Source organism: Pan paniscus, chromosome 8, assembly GCF_029289425.2.
Source record: "Pan paniscus chromosome 8, NHGRI_mPanPan1-v2.0_pri, whole genome shotgun sequence".
Taxonomy (NCBI): Eukaryota; Metazoa; Chordata; class Mammalia; order Primates; family Hominidae; genus Pan; species Pan paniscus.
In genome coordinates, this window is record NC_073257.2 from 139,057,608 (window position 1) to 139,077,221 (window position 19,614).

The 19,614-nt window shown below is 46.3% G+C and overlaps 2 protein-coding genes across 7 annotated transcripts in view; one reads left to right on the forward strand and one right to left on the reverse strand.

Annotated features, from left to right (window-relative positions):
- The window catches only part of INSYN2A (inhibitory synaptic factor 2A), a 60,630-nt gene extending 51,143 nt beyond the window's left edge, over window positions 1–9,487 (reverse strand). Inside the window, exon 1 of the mRNA XM_034931702.3 lies at window positions 9,354–9,487. The gene's annotated coding sequence lies outside the window, so the exon portion shown is untranslated. The remainder of the gene's footprint in view (window positions 1–9,353) is intronic.
- The window catches only part of DOCK1 (dedicator of cytokinesis 1), a 561,485-nt gene that overhangs the window by 286,997 nt on the left and 254,874 nt on the right, over window positions 1–19,614 (forward strand). The window lies entirely within an intron of this gene.

A 19,614-nucleotide genomic window follows, 5' to 3' on the forward strand; every position in this document is an offset into this window, starting at 1 on the left:
GTTCTTTGGACTGAGAACAATGAATATAAAATTATACTAAATAAGGAAGCGCAGTACTTGGGAATCTCATGCCACACTGCTGTTGTCCATTGAGATGAACGTGGAGAGGAAGGAGAAGGGCAATGGGGATGTATAAAGAGAGAGAGGTTGTTAGGGGAACGGTGAGTCGAGAGAAATGCACAGACAGACACATGCACACACAGATACAGGAGGGGAAGGGGATGTGTGCTGGAACATAAGTCCAGGTCAGCTGTGGGACATCTGTGGGCTGTTCCTTGAATCAGGCACATAGAGTTTTGATAGCCTTCAGCCATGACTCCCAGCGTTTTGGTTGCTCTTAAAGGGCCAGTTGCAGCAACCCCATCTCCTGTCCAGAAGGGAACGTGACAATTCACCCCGGGGCAAAACAAGAGCCCAGGCTCGGGCAGGCACCCGAAGCAGGACATCATACAGTTTCCTGTTCTATGAAGCACCCAACACATAACACATTAAGTGTTAAACTCAATGAAGAGTCCCATTTTCAGCAAATATTCCTGCGTTTGCCTCTATCTTTTTATCTCTCCAGCACCTCCTTGGAACAGATGCCCTGCTACTTTACAAGGCTTGTGGAAAAGAGAAAGAGAACAGTAGCAAAAGCCTGTGTAGTTCATGAATAGAAGTTAGCATCGTAGTGAGTAAGCAGTACTGATGATCTGTGAAATGATTCTCTGTGGACTTGAGCATGCTAAAAAGATCTTGAAAAAGGAACACATAAATCTTTCCAAAACCTCACATGACCCCTGTATGCTTTCGCCTTCTTGAAGCTTTGGAGGAGAGCATAGGTGTGGATGAAATGGAGTCTTTTAAAAGTTGTTTTGGTTTTTGTTTTTGTGTGTGGGTTTTTAAAGAGAGCATATCCTGCCACGTAGAAGAAAATCCAGGGGGTGGCTGTCCTCCTACAGGAAGGAGGTAAACAAGCATTTTTCCTTAAGGGCTCTATTCCCTCAGCCTCGCTCCCTCGAAGGCCACACTTGGAGGCCAGGAAGTTAATCCATTAAAAAACAAGGAGAAGAAAGAGAGAAAGAAAGAAAAGAGAGAGAGAAAGAGAGAAAGAAAAGAGAGAGAAAAGCAAGCAAGCAAGCAAGCAAGCAAGCAAAAGCAAAAGCATATTGGTCTCTACCCCAGTCCAGGTAAATCAGAACTTCTGGAGGATGGAGACTGGGTACCACTTTTTGTTTTAAATACCTAATATAATTTTAATAATGCACATACGATAAAGAACCACTGGCCTTCTTCCTTTATCTTTTTCACCCTTTGTTGTCTTCTATTTCCTGCTGTATCTCCAAAGCTTAGAGAAGTTTGTGGCATACAAAAAGTACCCAGAAATATTGACTGAACGAAGGGCTTAATGAATGAGTGAATGTCACGAGGGAGCAGGGAGGTTGAGCCCCTTCCATTTTTTTCTAGAATGAACCTAGACATCAGCCAGGTGTTGGGATGATCACCAGCAGATCCCACACAGGCCCACAGAGTGTCTGTGCCCTGGCCTGGCTGGGCTGTGCTGTGCACCAACAGATGGGGTGGATTCATGTTCCACAGAATAGAGAGCTAGTGGCCAGTTATTGTCATGGATGAAAATCCAGGTCTTTCACAACATCCATTAATTATGGGATGGCAAATTCCAAGTAAATTGTCACTGAGCAGACCCATAGTAGGAATAGGGCATATTCACACTTTTTTTTTTATGTATATATATTTCTGGTTGGAGACGCAAAACATTTAGAATTCTGTTCCCTTCTAGAAATTCCATGGCTTGGGGCAGCTCTTTTCAACCATGGATCTGGGGTTTGAGACCAGTCATTCATACATTGACAGTCTTTGCACAGTGAATAACTCTGGAATTTCTACATTAGAGAGGGGGTGCTCAAGGTCTTCCCATGCTACCATGGTTTGCTAACGTGGTTAATTTCTGGCCGTAGTCCTTACGAACTGGGGCTTTGAGACCACCTGCTTGGTTTTGAGTTCTGGCCCTTCCCCTCCACTTAATAGCCCAGAACTGTGGGCAAGTGATCTAACCTGGGAGAGCAAAGATCAGAAAAGGTAACACTTGTGTATAACACTCACCACAAGCTAGGTACCATTCTGTGCTTTGTGTATGTCTGAACCTTTCATTCTCCAAACACCCTCTGAAGGAGAAATTACTATTTCTAATAAAGATGGGGAAACAGAGGCACAGGTAGTGGAGTCACATGCCAAAGGTCACACAGTTACTGGCAGAGCTAGGAGGGCAAAGGAGGACAGCCTGGCCTGGAGCCTGTTATCGCACCACCACGCTGCACTCCACTGTGAGCTGGGTCAGGGCTCAGGTGGTCGGCTCCTAGGAAGCGCTCAGTACACAGCCCTGGTGATGAAGTGGATGTACACAAAGACAGCACACCTTGGGATGTGTTGTGCATGTGGATGACACTGCATGCAGGACCTACGAGACACAAGCTTGAGAATCACCGCCAGAAGGTTCCAACCTTGAGTGGCTGATTAAAAACTGTACGGTTGTCTTAGACTTATACTTTAAAGCTGCATTTGCCAGTGGTCACTCTCACTGACTCTTCAGATACAGTTAGAACTGATGCTTCCATGTGGAATTATTTTAAATAATTACTAGGAGTGAGTTGGGGTCCAGTCTGTGCCACTCACTCAGTAGTTGACCTGCCCAGTGCAGTGTGGGGCCAACCCTGCCAATGAGCCTGGGCACTCTGTCTGAGGCTCCAGTGTCCAGCCACCTGCTAACTTCTGTCATTCAACCTCACCCTGGGTGTTTTTGCCACATGGACAAATGTGATAGACACAATAAATAAAGTAGATAGACACAATAAATAAAGTAGATATATATTCAGAATAAATATTATATAGCAAGACTAAAATATAAATAGCAAGTGCAAAACAAATTAAATGAGGATGTGAATGACTTCAGTGAAGCCACTGAGCTAACAACTACCTTTAAAACTAAAACAGTAAGTAATTGAGAAATGCAGTTATCATTGGGCAAGAAGTCAAATGAAAAATACGGATTGAAAATGAACAGCATATTTTCAGCATTCCTTTAATTTCACACAGTACGTTTGCACATGGCACATTATCTAAGCTATGGGAGTCTCAAGTGCACGGTTAAGTGGACACTGTGCAGTGTGATTTACGCAAGGAAAAAAGACAAAAATAATCTTTATGCAGCACTGTCATTGATTTTTAAAATGATAAATTGGTGGGTCTGGCACAGAGATCAATGGAGTTGAAGTCACGACGTCAAATTGAGATGTGAGGTTAAGGCTGAGAGACAGACATCTCCTTCTCTCATGCTGGCCCGATGAACTCTCCAGTTTTTTTGGTGAGCTCTGGTGAAAACTCTTTTTAACCCAAAATGTCAGCATTTGGGTTATAAGAACATTAATTTATCTGACTGCAGTGAGATACATTTTCTCAATTCTCCTTATTTGCTTCTTTTACCCTAATACTAGGTCACCAAATTCAAAGACGTTCTTTCTCTAAAAACTCAACTTCTACCCAACTGAATTTTCACCAAAGGAATTGCTGAGGTTGAGTTTGGTGGTAAAGAACCCAACCCTTTGGTGCTTTTTTCTTTTCTAAACACTGCATGGCCAGACGTCAGTACTGTTCAGCCCTGGAAGCCGTCTTCTTCTTTACTGCCTTCTCACGGTGTTTCCTTTAATTCCTGCTACACAAAAAGTTACAAGTGGAAATGGAAGAAAACAATTCTTTCCCAATCAGGATTCCCTGAGTTGGTAGCAAAATCACTGGCTAGGTTTGTATTAGTAGCCTCATTAAATATTTATTAAGCACCTGTTATAGATAGTACTATGCTTGGTCATTTAAGGATTTGCGTTGTGAATCGCTTCATCCAATTTCCTCCTATTTCAAAGTATTTCTTGTGGACATTCTAGGAGGTAAGAGATAATGAAAAACTTATTTTTTAAATAATATTTCCAGTTGAAAATTCACACTCAAATATTTAATAGAAATCCTATCTTTTCCCCCGTTCCTGCTGGCTCCCAGACTTCTGTTTCCATTAAAATCCCCCACCGCCTTGCTGGCCTTGGGTAGCATCTTTAATCCCTTCTTTCTATCTTGCCACATTACAAAGACTTGTCTGCCAGAAGGTTTTTCTCATAGTTGCCCCCTAACTTACTTCCCAGTGCTACTGAGACTGGCACATTCTCACCTGTGACACCTTCTCAATTGGTCTCCAACTCCTCTCCTCTGGTTTGCCTCTAGTTATACCGCCTTAATCTTCTGAGAATATATGTTCTTGTTTCAAACATCAACAGAGGACCCTCTTGCCCTGCTGGTTCCTCCTCAAACTGACTCCAGACTATGCCTCCACTCTCTGATTCCAGCACCTCAACCTTTGCTGAATGTCACTTCTGACTCTTCCCATATAAGTCTGTAGCCCTGAGCACCCTACCACTTGGCTTAAGCTCCTGGACTAATGTCTGCTGGGCTCAGGAGTGCAGTCTCAAGCATCACCCACGAAGTCAGCCGGGGCATCACTCTCTGCCTGTAATCTCCCATCCTGATTCTACCTGGGAGTCTTTAGGCTCCTGCCACTTCCTTGCCACCTCCTCCCCTCCTCCCGGACTTGAGCTTCTTGGAGTCCTCTCACTTGGTCTTGTAACACCTTCCACATTGCCTTGGCCACTGCTGCAACAGCTCAGTACATATCCACAAATCAGAAGTCCTCTCTGAACGAAGCCATCTGCATATCCATCTACCTTCCCTATGCTTGCCCCATTTAAAAATCCCAGGTTTTATATCTTTGCTGCATTTTTAAGGATGCTAAAATCACTTACAACAAAAATAAGCAGATTTCACTGTACAAAATGCAGGTAGTAAGAGGTATCTAAAATGTAACCACTAAGTACACATAGAAAAGATTTTTAAAAACATGAAGAAGGACCATTGACCATAGAAGGATCTAGAAGATCCTTCCTAGAGAAGAACAAGGGTGGGGGATCTCACATCACCAGTGGAATGACCTAGAAACACAAAGACTGCTCAATTTCATTAAGGTTGGCAGTGAATATGATATAGCCCCTTGCTGCTTCCTCAACTGAACAGCTGTAAAAAGGCCCTCATGCCATCAGCCTGTGCTTTTTCCTCTTTCTCTCTGGGATGTGCCTGTCCATGGAACCCCTGCTTTGGGATATAGCTGTGATCATCTCTACTGAGATGGAGTGAGAGCAACTTTTATTTGCAAGGCTGCCTGTAGTATTTTCAGCATTCCGTAGCCTCCTTCCCATGTCTCTCATATGTTGTAGTTTACTGCATTTCATTTCATGGCCAAAGCTAGATTATTAAGGGCTGAACTGGAATTTTCCATATTAAGTAGAATATAAACTTCAACAAGCATTTTGATATGGTAGGGTTTTTTTTTTGTTTCTTTACCATTCTATTGGATAGAATAGTATAATTCATATGAATGTATGCTGTGCAGAGATGTAAGACTCTCTTCTTTTCTTTTTTTGCTCAAACTTCCTAACAGCAGGATAGTGTGGTAAAGAGAACATGTCTATGGATGTGCAATACTTTGAATAAACAGTTCAGTGCTCTATAAAATAAATATTCACAAATAATGACTTTGGGGAGAGTTATTTCCAAATCCCTTTGAAATATGTTGTTAGCCAAAAGGTTTATAGAGTAATTTAGAATCATAATTCCTGCTTGTCCCTAATATCTGCTGTTCTACATTCAAGTTAATTTTCTCTCAGTCCCAATTAGAGCTGGGAATACATACTCAGCAGAAAGAAACACATTTGTCAGGTTAGAATGTTTTGTTTTTATTCAGGTAGTGATTTGCCATCTGATAACATCTTTGTACACCTCAAAGTCCCTCAACCCATTCATTATGGTTTGAATAATGTCTAAAGCACGTACGACTCAAATGCACACTGAATATCCTGTGACTTACAGTAGAGGGGTCTCTGAAAGGACTTGAATTTGGAGCCAGGAAATGTCTCTGAAGTTATGGTTTTTCTCAATGTGAGAGGTAAGATCCTTGGTTGCCTGGAGATACCTTAGTTAGTGCCTTCAGGATCTGAAACAGACACATTATCACACATGGTCCAAAGGTTGAAACCTATCCTTTCATGGCTTAGTGCTTAACACAAGACATTGTCCAAACAACTTGTTTACAGCAATCCTGTCAGGGTCCCTATAGTTTGGTTCCTGCAAGTCTGTATTCTGTCCTTAATGTATAAGAACAATGTACATTTTAAATAAACTGATTAAAAGTCATGAAGTTTCACTACATACATATCATAGGTTAGCTCCAGTATTGGAATAAAGACTTCTCTCAATGTTTGTATGAGAATTTCATGGTAATGAAAGTGTCGTCATGTAGTATCAATCATATTAAATTTTGCTTTAAAATATTGAAGTCACCCCATAATGTTATGAAATATTAAAATCAAATATGTGAGGAGACAAAAAAGGATCTGCTTCATAAATCATGCCAGCTAATTTCTGGTTGGGGAATGTAGGTCTCCAACCAGTGTAATCATGGTGGGGAGGGGTTGTGGTGCTTCACATTTATGAAGGACTGTTGAAAATGACGGTGACACTGGTTTTATCTGGGGAGTTTTTATGACCTCACACTCCCAGAATGACGGTGGTTTGCCTCAAGTATGTAGAATTTGCCTGCCTTCCCAACTGAGCTTCTTGGATGCTATGGACGCGTTGAACAGCATCCTTCACAAGTGTTAAAATCCGTGGTGAACCTGTCACTGCCCTCCTACGTAAATATCTGACCACAGAGCTGCTGCTTTGGGAGGTAGCTGTGATCATTTCTGTATCATGAGTCTCTGAGAAGCATAAGTCACCTGCTTCTCATATTCCAGAGTTCAGTAGTTGCGTCTCTAAGTGAGATAGCCATGGCTGGGCGCAAACGAGAATACAAATGTCTACGTGAACGGGTCTGTCCTGCTATTCCGCTACGATCCGTTGTTATTTCTGAGAATCATTTTGATTTTTGGACTGCTTATTTCAGTGTGTAGGAGTCTTCTTGTAGATGAATGCCTTTCACGTACAAGTCTTTCTCTTATTTATTGATTTATTTTAAAATTCTTCCCTACAGAGGGAGAAACAAAACACAAAAATTCCCTTTCCTGCCACAGGGGAAAACAACTGTGGCAAAACAGAGAAGCCCCCGAAGTAAACAGAGTAATAGAGTACCCAGCCTCCCATAGAGCTTGCAGAAATCTCATTGTGCAGACATGGAGCTTCCCAGCTTTTGCCTTGTTAGCCTATTTCTTAACCAGTAATTCTGTTTCTTAATAGGATAAAGGGCCTGACTTACATGAAAGCTCAAAGTCTTAATCACAATGATAAAATACAAAGTCGTGGCAACTGTAATAAGTTTAAAGACATATGTAGCTTTTCAAGGACATCTTGTCTTTAAGGAAAAGTCTTTCATTTAGCTAAAGAAATTAAACTGAATTGTTTAGTCTTTTAAACAAAATGATGAATTTAGTGAAGAAAACAAAACTCTCCATGGCTAATGTAATTTATGCAAAATCATGCAATTAGTGATAGCTGTGCTAGACTTTTTTTTTTTCCTTAACCAAATGCGCCTCTAATAAAACCATCGTGAGGAGCAGTGCCATCTAATGTAAGTAGTAAACATGGATAGTAAATGATTAATATCTGGTGAGGCATGCAGATGGCAGGACTTCCCATTTTTTCTTTGAGCTCCTTGTGCATGTTTGCTAATCATTCTTGCAAAAAAATTGCAAAGATAAATATGAACTTTCAAAAGTAACATTCAACAGGATATGAATGTAAGAAATAGCACAGTGTGGGGGAATAGTAAAAACCAGCACTTTCCGCCTCTGCAGAGTGAAATGACGGTAACTTGCTGTAGCGTAAGCTTAATAAGGGTTATATCATTTTCATGTATGTACTACTCTGGGAATGGCCCGGGTCTTGTGAGTGGTATTTTTTCATCAAGTACCCAGCCAGCGCAGTCACCCTGACAGTCCCCCCACTGAGATAAGGCATGGAAAGGTAACCCTCTAGCAAGTCCTCGTTGAGGGGGAAGCGTTCAAGTGCACAGACGTCTACCCTGTGCTATCCTGAGCTGTAGTCTTCTGAAATGATCGCTTGGCTTCCCAGCCAAGGCAGGGCTCCCCCAAAGTTCATTCCCACTCTTGCAGTTTCACCTCGGGATGCTTCCGCAGAATTTCAGCGCCTAAGCAGACAAGGTCAAAGTAAACCGCTTCACCGCTGCTTCTGGCGCAGGGGCCCAGAGCGCGTGCAGCTCCCCAGCACAGACCAACAGCAGGAGAGGGGTCCGGGCGGGAGCCCTGGGCTGTAGATAAGCAAAACGCACCCATTTTCTCTCCTATTTACTCCAGAGGCACCTCTCCTCCCCCACTCCTGGCATCTCTTTATCACTGGCTCCCTCTCCCTGTGGCATATTTTTGGGTAGTAGAATGCTGAGGTCACAGGGAGCGGCTCTTTATCCAAGCAGTGGGGACATCAGCCTGGAGCCCTGAGCATGAACCAGCAAGATGCAGACTCTCGCTCTTGACTTTGGGCTCCAGGAGCTGCCCCGACCCCGGGCTGCCCGCGGGCTCCCTCCTCCCTCCTGCCCTCGCCCGCCAGCTCGCAGTCTCTTAGGTCTGCAGCGTTGGTTGGTTTCCCACGCCTGTCCCGGTCTGACTCGGGCTGCCAGGCACCGGGAAGCCCTGCGGCGCCGACCCCAACCCGCAGCCCCGGGAAGGTGCCAACCCCAGCGAGTGGAGGAGACGAGCATTTCACGTGGGCATCTGCCTTCACTGCTGCTCGCGCCTCTCCTCAACGGCTGGCGTCAGGGCCCCTCTGTTCCAACTCATCCCCCCCCGAAGTTAATCAGCCGTACTTGTACTTTCCAGGGCGCTTTAGTTTGGAAAATACTTAAAAGCTTTGAAACCTTCCGGGGAGACGGCCGCCCCCAGATCTCCCAGTTTTGCCTGGCTAGGGCTTCGGGCGCTCACGAAGCTGTGGCGTCTGTCTGGAACCCACATCGCAGAGGCGCAGCCCCGCTCCTCCCTGACGTCGCCAAAGTTGCCAGACGCCCCTCAGCGACCCGGTCGCGCCAGATGCAGTTGCATAACCTTGCCCCCCACCTGCGACCGCACCGGGTCCGCTCCCGGCTGCACCGGGGTGTCCCGGCCCCGGGAGCCGCCGAGTTTCCGGCCAAGCCGGTTTGGGGCCGAGTGTGTGCGCCCGAGTCGGGGTCGGCGCCCGTCCGAGCGGTGCTCTGCCCGCGGCCAAGTACGACGGGCGCGGGGGCGCGGGAGGAGGGCACGCGGGGCTCCGCTTACCTTCCGCTGCTTACAGATAAGTCGAGGTCGATGCAGCGCCTGGCTCGGGCATGTCTCGCTGCGGACCCTGGCAAGCCTGGGGCGGCACGGAGCACTCCGGACAGGGCATCCGCGGCCAGACTCGCCGCGCTCACGCGGAGGAAGCCTCGGCTCCGGGGACTTGGCCCGCTGCGCGCCTGCTGCCCGCCCCCTCCACCGCTGCCGGCCCGGCCCTGCTGGCCCGGCCGGCCCCCGCGCCGCAGCTCGCGTCGCTCGCGTCCCTCCGGCCCCGCTTAGCGACGCGCGCGGGGAGGCAGCGGCTGGGCCAGCGCCGGGGACGCCCGCGCGCTCGCTTGCTCGCGACGCGGCGGAGCCAGCCACAGCCACCCGGCTTCGCGCTCCTCCGATGTCCTCATTTACTGCAATTGTCTTCGGCGAGATCTCAGAGCCAGGGCCAGGAGGCGGGGGCGGGGCGGAGGAGGGAGCAGGAGGGAAGTCCTTTCCGCTGCTCCAGGTCCCAGCTACTCCGCGGAGCCGGGCGGCCAGAGGCGAGGGCGCCCCAAGCCGCGCGCCTGCCGCCTGTGCGCCCGGCTGGCACCGAGGCGGGCGGAGCCCCGGGCCCCGCGGGGCGGAGGTGGGGCGGGGGCGGCGCGGGGCCGGGCCGGGCCGCGTGCGTGGGGTGGGGGATAGGGAGGGAGTGGAGGAGCCCCCTCCCGCCGCCGCCAGAGCTGGAGGAGGAGGAGGAGGAAGAGGAGGAGGAGGAGGTGGAAGGAGCTGCCGCCTGCGCGCGGGGCTCCGCCACAGCGCGTCCTCCGGGTTTCTGGGCTGCAGGCGGCGCTGCATGGCCCGGGAACTTGTTGAGTCTACCCTGGAGCCGCCTCCGGAGCAGCTGGCGGGCGGGGGACTCCGTGTGTTCTCTCAGGGATGGGGGGTCGCTGGGGACCCTGCTGCATGACTGTCTGCTGTGCCAGCCAGCCTGGCCCGGCGGGGCTTTGGGAAGCCAGGCGCGAAGGGTGCGTGTCTTGTAGGTGCCTGGCCGCTCACCTGCGGATGCTGCCTTGTAGAAGCTGGAGTTCGGGGATCCTTTCAGTGCTGGCTCCAACCTGGTGGCAGCCTCTCTACATGGGGACAGGAGGTCCTATGAGTGGCCTGAGGACTGAAGTGGGAGGGCCTGCCTGGTAATGTTGCGTGCTGACATTTAGGGACACTCCAGAGCAGGCGCCACTGCCACTCCTAGCCAGGAACCCTACCCCCCCTCCAGAGCACACACCACCCGTCAGCAGAAGCCACAGGGCGCAGAGGCTGAGTTCCTTTGTGGCAGAGTAGAATTCTCTTGGGAGAGGAAAAGACCTAGGATGCACACGGAGCTATCCCCGCCCTTAATTTCCCACCCACCAAAGAGTATTGGGTGTTTTGAGCTCAGAGCAGCAGACCCAGGGGCCCCTCTGATGCCTGTCAGGCCCTGGGGCCTGGGCCAGGGACTAAGCAGCCAGCCGAGTGCAGGGCTCCTGGCCCCCTGGATTTGCTCCTAGAACGTACTGTAAAATGTAAGTAGCCACATTTATTAGTCTGTTTCTCAGGAAAGGACAGAGAAGTAGTGGACCCCAGGGAAGGGACAGGCTTCGGAGAGGAAATTGGGAGGACAAATGGAAAGTCCCTTCACCCACCCCTCCAGACACATCAGTGGGCAGTGAGACCTCTTTGCCTATACATCCCTGAGTCTCTGCACCTAGCACCAGCTCTGTGCCTGTGACCAAGCCATAGCTCCATCCTTGTTCGCTGAGCTGAACTGAGCCTATGACTGCCTTATAGAGTGTCTGTTTTTTATAAATGACTTTATACGAAATACCTTCTTTGTATGTGGATGCTTTGGGCAGTGTGTCCAGACATTTCAGAAGAAAAAAAAATCTAAAATGTCATCTATTTCCCTCTTACCCCGCAGCATCCTTTGGTATACAATTTTGCCAGCCTTGGGGATCCAGATATGCCCAGGACGGGAGTCCTGAGCCTGTGTATCCAAACTCTGCCCACCTCACTCTTCTTGTTGTTCTTCTTAACTCAGATCCCCCAAGCCGATTTTCCAGCTTACCAGGGAGGCTGTTGGGAGCTGGCTGGAAAGAGATGCTTAATTATGTGTGAGCAGTATGGAAACTGCAGTCCCCTCTTCTGCCTGGAAGGGGCCTGGGAAGGGAATGTATAGGAGTTGGGGACGTTTAAAACCAGATAGGAGAAGTTGCCACTCTCCAGCATGTTCCCTTGGGGATGTGCTGTTGCAGCTGTGGGCTCCAGTAATTTTCCCAGTGGTCTGGGGAACTTCTGTAAATCTTACTTTATTGGCAATCCATAAAATTGAAATCTGCCTTCCGTCTTTTAAAGTGATTGTAAATAAAGCTGCCAGGAAATTTGGGCATTGGGCTGGTAGTATCAGAAGGCTGAAGTTTTCCGGGACCAAGAGTGAAAACAGGTCAACATAAATGCATGCCCAGCAAGGCAGTGCTCAGCCACAGGTGGCACTGTGAACTGGCAAGAAAACAGCTCCAAGGACAGTGCTATCTCAGATTCGCATGATGTATAACTCCAGGAAGAAAATGGAAAGCCGTAATTGGCAGGTTAGAAAATCCACTTACATGAAGAGGAGAGTATAACGGAATTCTGTAGCATCATCAGGACTGCTTAGAGTTGTTCAATTGTGTAGTAGACTTACAGTTGTTTTGCTAAGTCTATTAAAATCATTGGCATCCCTTCTTTTTTTTTTTTGAAGTAAGAAACCATTTACGTATTGTAGTACTTAAGTGCATGTCTTCAGCATCACAAATCAAAATATTGGTGAAAACTTGCCTCACCATACCTTTGGCTCTGGAGAGATATTCCACATGGGTGAGGTGTGTGTCATCATGCTCCAGGCTTTAAAGCAAGCATCATGCTGGGGGCTGGCTGGAGAGAAGGGACTTTCAGCCATCTTCCTGCCCACAGATCCCTCTTGCATTTTTTTCAATAGATGGGATGTAGGCATATTTTTAGGGTCTAGAATGAGTCAATATGCTCGGCTTCCTCAGGAAAAAAAAAAGTGAAACTTGATAGATTCATTTTAGGAATCAATTGGTATTGGCTTTTTATATTTTGCTTAAGATTTTTGTTGAAAAAGATAGACTTGCAAAGGAGAAAATAGCTACTTTTCAAGTGGGATTTCCTAAAAGCAGAGGAATAAAAATAAGGGAAAGTTCAAGACAGCTAACTAAGCAAAATATCCACGTCTCTCTTCTTTTGCCTTCTTCTTGGAATTGTGCAGGGGTTGTACAGAGAATTGCTGGAATTCCACCCCTATGGTATAGTAAGTTTGAGGTCTCAATTTCCACATTAAAAAGTCAAGAATATAGAAGTCAAACACGTTCAAGAATGTTCGTAACAGGTTTATCTATATCTGTTCCAAACGGGAAATAATCCAAATACCAGTCAACAGTAGATAAAGATTTCTTGGTTCTTCGTATAGTGGAATACTAGACAGCAACCCAAAAGCACTAACTGCTGACATGCTTTGGCATGGAGGGCTTCTACAAAGGTGCAGAACAAAGGAAGCCAGACGCCCAGTGTTTATGACATGATTCCATTTAGATGAAGTCCAAGAATGCGACAAAGTTATCAATGGTGGAAAATATCAGAATGGGGATTACCTTTGAGGCATACTCGTTGCCCGGGACCACAGCAACTTCACTGGTGCTGGATCATTCTGTCTCTTGCACTAGTTGCTTATGCAGTTTTCCACCTATATAGAAATTCATGGAGATGTTTCCTGTCTCAGTGTGACCTCATTTGTCTGAGCATCATCACTGTCATTGCAATGTCCACATGCATGCTCCCCAATAACCCTTACCCCTCAGTGAACCAGCGTATCTGTCAGTGTGATTAACCTGTATCCTCTCCAGTGTGCAAGGCAGGAGAAGAGAAAAGTGTCTCCAAACTAGCAACTGCGGAAGAGGAGCCTTCCGGTTTAGCTACACAGCAGAACTTCCTTCTTTAGGAGACTGCCGATGAAACGCCTGCCCTCCCAACTGTCCGATGTCGCTGTGACAGAGCTCGCTATGGACGTGAATTTTTCTTTCCCATGTCTTTGTTACACGAAAGGGGTCCCGATCCAGATCCCAAGAGAGGGTTCTTGGATCTCACACAAGAAAGAACACAAGGCGAGTCCACAGTGCAAAGTGAAAACAAGTTTATTAAGAGAATAAAGTAGTGAAAGAACAGCTACTCCATAGACAGAGTGGGACATTCCCAAAAGTAAGAGGAGGAATGCGTCCAGCCTAGGTACAATCCTCATATATATGGGGAGCTCTGCTCTGCTACGAGGGTTTGTGATAAAGGATTAAATTTCTTAATTATTATATTTTGCAAGAATCGATATTATCTGTTTTTGTTTTTGTTTTTGTTTTGGAGACAGAGTTTCATTTTGTTGCCCAGGCTAGAGTGGCGTGATGTCAGTTTACTGCAACCTCCATCTCCCATGTTCAAGCAATTCTCGTGCCTCAGCCTCCTGAGTAACCTGTAACCACGCCTGGCTGATTTTTTGTATTTTAGTAGAAATGAGGTTTCACCATGTTGCCCAGGCTGGTCTCCAACTCCTCAGCTCAGGCAATCCACCCATCTCAGCCTCCCAAAGTGCTAAGATTACAGGCGTGAGCCACTGCACCCGATATTATTATCTTTAAAGTAAAATTAGGAACGCATTTGTTCTCAGGATGTCTGGATATTAGGACACTCCCAAGTCTGGGTCTGTTTAGTAAACATCACCAGTGTGTTCCCTTAACCTTAAACATCTAGAGGTGAGGAATGCCTAACTTTCTAAGAATGCAGTCCAGTAAGTCTCAGCCTCATTTCTCTAATCCTCACTCAAAATGGAGTCGCTGTGGTTCGGATGCCTCTGACATCTTCATATTCCAAAGAGACTCTTAAATGAGCCCAACCTAAGTCTGTGATGGGCAGGTTACACCCGCCAGTTCAGAAGCTGTGGTAGCAGATCAGCCAGTGCTCAACGCCTACGAGGGAAAAGTAACTCATATCGCCTTCGACCTGTAGGGTCGAGATCATTCCCTTGGGGACACTTTAGCCTTGTCTTTCAAGAACAAGACAGACACAATGCTCAAGGTGCCCCAGTGGGGCCTCCTTTTCTGCCAAGAAGCCCTGCAGGAAGGCTTTCTGCATCATTCCCCTTGTCATATTCTGCTCGAGCCTTCACTCTCCTCTTTCTGGGCTTATTTCTGGTTTAAGACTCTCGCTTTGTGTAAAGCCCCTTGCCTGTGGCTCTTCCACGGTCCTGGCAGCCGAGCCGTGTTTCCTTCTGGTGGGAACCAGAGCTGTTTCTGAGGTGCTGGTCCATGTTCCAGGGCCATGCCACTCCTCTGGCTTTCTTTTCCTTTCATGGTAAGAAACTAGAGATGGTTTATTGGCCTGAAATACAAATTTGTTTTGGAAAACCTGAGCATCGTGAGGACTCGTTGAGATCCCTGGCTTTCTATGATGCATCATTGTGAATCTGATTTATCCACAGAAATGGAAGGTTTTCCTTTTGAAAGAGAGGGAAGTAGCTCTAGGTTTTTGTTTTTTTCTAATGCTCCCTACAACTGAGGCAGTGATGTATGGGAATAAGGAAGAGCAGGTGTGCACTCTGGCTCTCCCCTCTCCCCTCACAATCCCTCATTTTCAGGGCTCTGAGCAGACCCCAAGGCTTTCCCTTCCCAACTGCAGCCTCTCCTTTCTTTTAGGCGGACTCCTGGGGAATGAAACAGAAACCCTTTATTTTGTTGACCTTTATTTGGTCAGTCTTGGGTGCTGGTTTCTATAGGGTTTCTTACTATCCCATTCTCGTCACTGGGGAACCAACCTCTTCAGCACAGGTAGATGGCTCAATGGGCTTGTCTTAATCCTTGCTGGTAAGGCCACCAGTCTCATTGAGCCTGCTGAAGCCACCTTCTCATAAAGCGGCTGACATGCCCACAGAGAGTGACACTTCTGATCAGAACTAGGGCAGGAAGGGGCCAGGCACGGTGGCTTATGCCTGTAATCCGAGCATTTTGGGAGGCCAAGGCGGGCAGATTGCTTGAGCTCAGGAGTTCGAGACCAGCCTGGCCACTATGGTGAAAGCTTGTCTCTACTAAAAATAGGAAAATTAGCCAGGCATAGTGGCTCATGACTGTAAGCCCAGCTAGTCGGTAAGCTGAGGCAGTAGAATCACTTGAACCTGGGAGGTGAAGGTTGCAGTGAGCCAAGACCGCGCCATGGCATTCCAGCCTGGGTGACAGAGCGAGACTCTGTCTCCAAAAAAAAAAAAAAGAACTAGGACAGGAAGGGGTAAGAATGGATTTCACACTTGAGTTTCCACCCACCAGTGCTGTGTGCTGGTGCTGGAGCTACTGGCTGCCCTTCCCAGGCCTTCTGCCCCGGTGCACAGGAGGCTTTTCTTTAGGGAGCCACTGCAGGGAGGCCTGCAGTCTTCTCCCAGCTGGGGGGTGTAGGAACTTCCTTGTTTGCCCTCCATCCCCACCTTAGGTTCCACAGGCATGGAAGAGGGATGGGGTAAAGGGGAAGGCAAGGAACATGGAAGCCTCCTTGTTGTACTTTTTTCCTTCCCCAAGCCCTGACTGAATATGAGACTTCGATGAGAATGATGCTCCGCTTCGGTTGTGCGCCTCCAGGGTGGCAGGTACTCGGTCCATTGTGGATTATATACTTTGGTTCTTACCAGATAACTGGGCACTCGATACTGTTAAACTGTCTCCACGGATGTGGATCAGAGAACGTAAATGATCTCTCCAAGGTCACACAGCTAGGAAGGGGTGGAGCCTGGATTCAAATCCAGTTCTGTCTGATGCAACCAGAGGACAGAGTCTGACCAAAAATGCCAACTGCTCATGCCAGGCTCTCAGGAAACTGATGCTGCATCCAGGCTGGCTGGAGAGTAGCTTTGACCAGCATTCTTTTGTCGTCATTAGCCGTCCCTCATTATCTCACTGTATTAGTTACACTTTGAAATAAAAACAGGCACTGAAACAGCAATATACTCAAATCATTTTGCATTTCGATAGCACTCTAAGCTTCCCCAATATAATTTCAATGATATTCTCACGTTTTCTTCGTTGAATAACAGCTATTAAAATGATTCATCACAATATACCTATCCCATCTATACCACAAGAGGCCACTTCACACCCTTCTGGTGCCATGTATAATGGCATTGTATTACCATTGCCTTTTGATTATCTTGAACACCTCTTTGGTGCTGTCATTTGCTGAGATTCAGTCATAGTGGACAGGATATGTGTTTTTATTTTTTTTAAAGATGACTAACACACGGTGCATATAATTCTAATTACCTACCCTTGACATTTTATGCGCTTAGTGCAATAAATTATTTTGCTAGTTTGGTCTAAGAATTGACGACCTGACTTTAGATGTATTTATTTCGCAGCGTGGCTCATGTGTGATGTGATAGCAAGCTATGAAACATTGGAAAGCAAGCATTTTATTCTTAAACACCAAGTTCCAAATGGGAAAAGTACAGAATTAAAAATAAAAAAATCTCTAGTTATGTTTGATGACCTCTGAGGGCACACAGACTGTCAGTTCCATGTTTTCCGTAAACGTTTTTTTTTTTTTCATATTATTGAGTCTTTGGAGAATTAAACAGTCTTCGCTTTAATTGCACTGCACAGTAGGGCTGCGGATCTCCCCATGTCCAATTCACCTAATTTGTGTTTTGGCACATTCTGCAGCTGTGCCATAATCTAAATGTGTGTGCACCCCTCACTTCGGGGTTCTCATATATTAGTCCACTAACTAAAGTTAAAGTAAAAAATCAAAAACTTATTTTAAGACATTTCTTACACAATTTTGATTTTTTTTTTTTTTTGAGATTCAAAGAAAGGCAGGGAATTTGGCTTGTAAATGTTGCTTAATGTTTTTTTCTCTTTTTAGAAACTCCAGTGTCCATAGTTTAAAGTGAATATGGCTAGAATGTTGTACAAACGCTCCTGGCTTCATCCACATCCCTGTATCTCGGCAGTCACAGCTCCCTGGCACCTTCTCCCCCTTGCCTGGACGGAGGCCTCTGAGTGATCTCCTAGGCCTTCCTAGATTGAGAGGGGAAAGGGAAGATATTAAGATTCCAGAATATTCATTTGATTTAAGCGAGGGAGGAAAATCCTACAGAGCTTTTTCCCATTTGTGTTCATTTATTGGCTGTTTCCGTGGATTCGAGAAAGAAACTTGAAAATCTGTTTTGTTTTGTTTGGTTTTGTTTGGTTTGGTTTTGAGATGGAGTCTCACTCTGTCACCCAGGCTGGAGTGCAGTGATGTGATGTTGGTTCACTGCAACCTCTGCCTGCCAGGTTCAAGCAATTCTCCTGCCTCAGCCTCCTGAGTAGCTGGGATTACAGGCATGCGCCACCACACCCAGCTAATCTTTGTATTTTTAGTGGACTTGGGGTTTCACCATGTTGGCCAGGCTGGTCTCAAACTCCTGACCTCAAGCAATCCACCTGCCTCAGTCTCCCAAAGTGCTGGGATCACTGGCGTGAGCCACCGTGCCTGACCATTTTTTTAAAAAAAAATAGAGATGGGCTTTTGGAAACTGAGTCACTCAAAAGGTGAAGTAGCTTTGTCCCACAGATCTGTTACTCAGTATAAAGTTGAAAGGAAACCTAAATTCATTTTATTTGTGTTTCCAGTGTGCATCCCAGACATTTGTTTCAGAATTTGTTAAACATTGAAGAAGATCACCTAGGGTTGAGTAGGTAAGAAGTAAATGTGGGTTTGAGAGGCCGTGATAGCCGATACCCTCAATGGCTGCTCTTGGCCTGTTGGACAAGCCATCCTTGCACATGACTTGCTATCCTATGACCCGCCTCCAGATCAGTCACCCTCCCCATTTGACTGTGGGTGGCCTGGCTCTGTTCGATGACCATGAGCAATAAAGTTACCCTTTCATTACCATGCCTTGGGCTATCTGAGCTGGATGCCCCTAAGTTCTAATAGAAAATAACATTTATTGATGGTTTTTTTTTCTTCTCTGAACCCAAATATGACAATGAGGAAATTTATTTTAAAGGTACTGATTTTTTCCTTCCCCACAGAGTAAATATTGTCACATGGAACTGCTGATGATACTTCTGAGTCCCTTAAAATAAGACTTGTGATTCATTCACACCATGAAAATGGTAGAGAACCAACATCTTCACCTTCAGATTCATACGTTATTGGCTCTTTCCTTTTTGGTCCGTGGGTGTTAATGAACATTTTCACTCTGGAGCTTTCTCTGCTTCCGACTACAGCGTGGATGAAGGAGTGCAGCTTCTGGCCTGCCTGGTTCATCCTCTGGGTCTCTCAGCCCTGGGATTTCCACGTTCCATCTCTGTTGTGGTGGGCGAGTTGCATGATGCACTCAATTTGATATTTTACAGAACCTCTACTGAGAAAATAGGGTAAGCAGATTAAAGCTGAACTCAGACACGTGTTTGGCAACCACCCACTCTTGATGGCGTAAGTGGATGGAGGCAGGTGGCCACAGCAAACACCATGTGGCTTTACGAAGAAATATTCCTCTTCCATACATTAGGCCTGTGTAAAGTTCCTTGTTGGACTTTTGCTTCTTCGATGACAATACATATTTTGTTAGTATTTAAAGGACATTTTTAAACATTGCTGAAGTGCAATCAGCTTAAATTGCGATTCATATGACAAGTGTTGAAACAGGGTGATGTTTGCCATGAAATTTAAATAAGCTCCGTTAAAGCAGAAATGTCTATATACCATGTAAGACACAATGGTCTCCCATAGCCTTCCCCTGTTCTTTATTTCTTGACAAGCATGAATAGTCTGTTTGAATACAGAGTAGAGTCAGTTATTGTAAAAGAGTTATCATCTATGGGTATAATGCACTTTAAGCAAACTCTTTACATGCAAATATGACTTATCAACAAGTAAACCTTACCAAATAAATGCTCATTTTGATTAAGGCTACCTTCAGATAACCACTGTTTATCATGCACTTAGAGGGATTCAGTTTTCCAAAATAATTTAAAAGGTGACTTTTTAGAACATCCTCTATTACATTGTCATCTACCATATATTCTTCTTCTCTTTTTTTTTTTTTTTTTGCGACAGAGTCTCACTGTTGCCCAGGCTATAGTGCAGTGGTGCAAGCTCAGCTCACTGCAACCTCCACCTCCCAAACTCAAGCAATTCTGGTGCCTCAGCCTCCCGAGTAGCTGGGATTACAGGCACCCGCCACCAT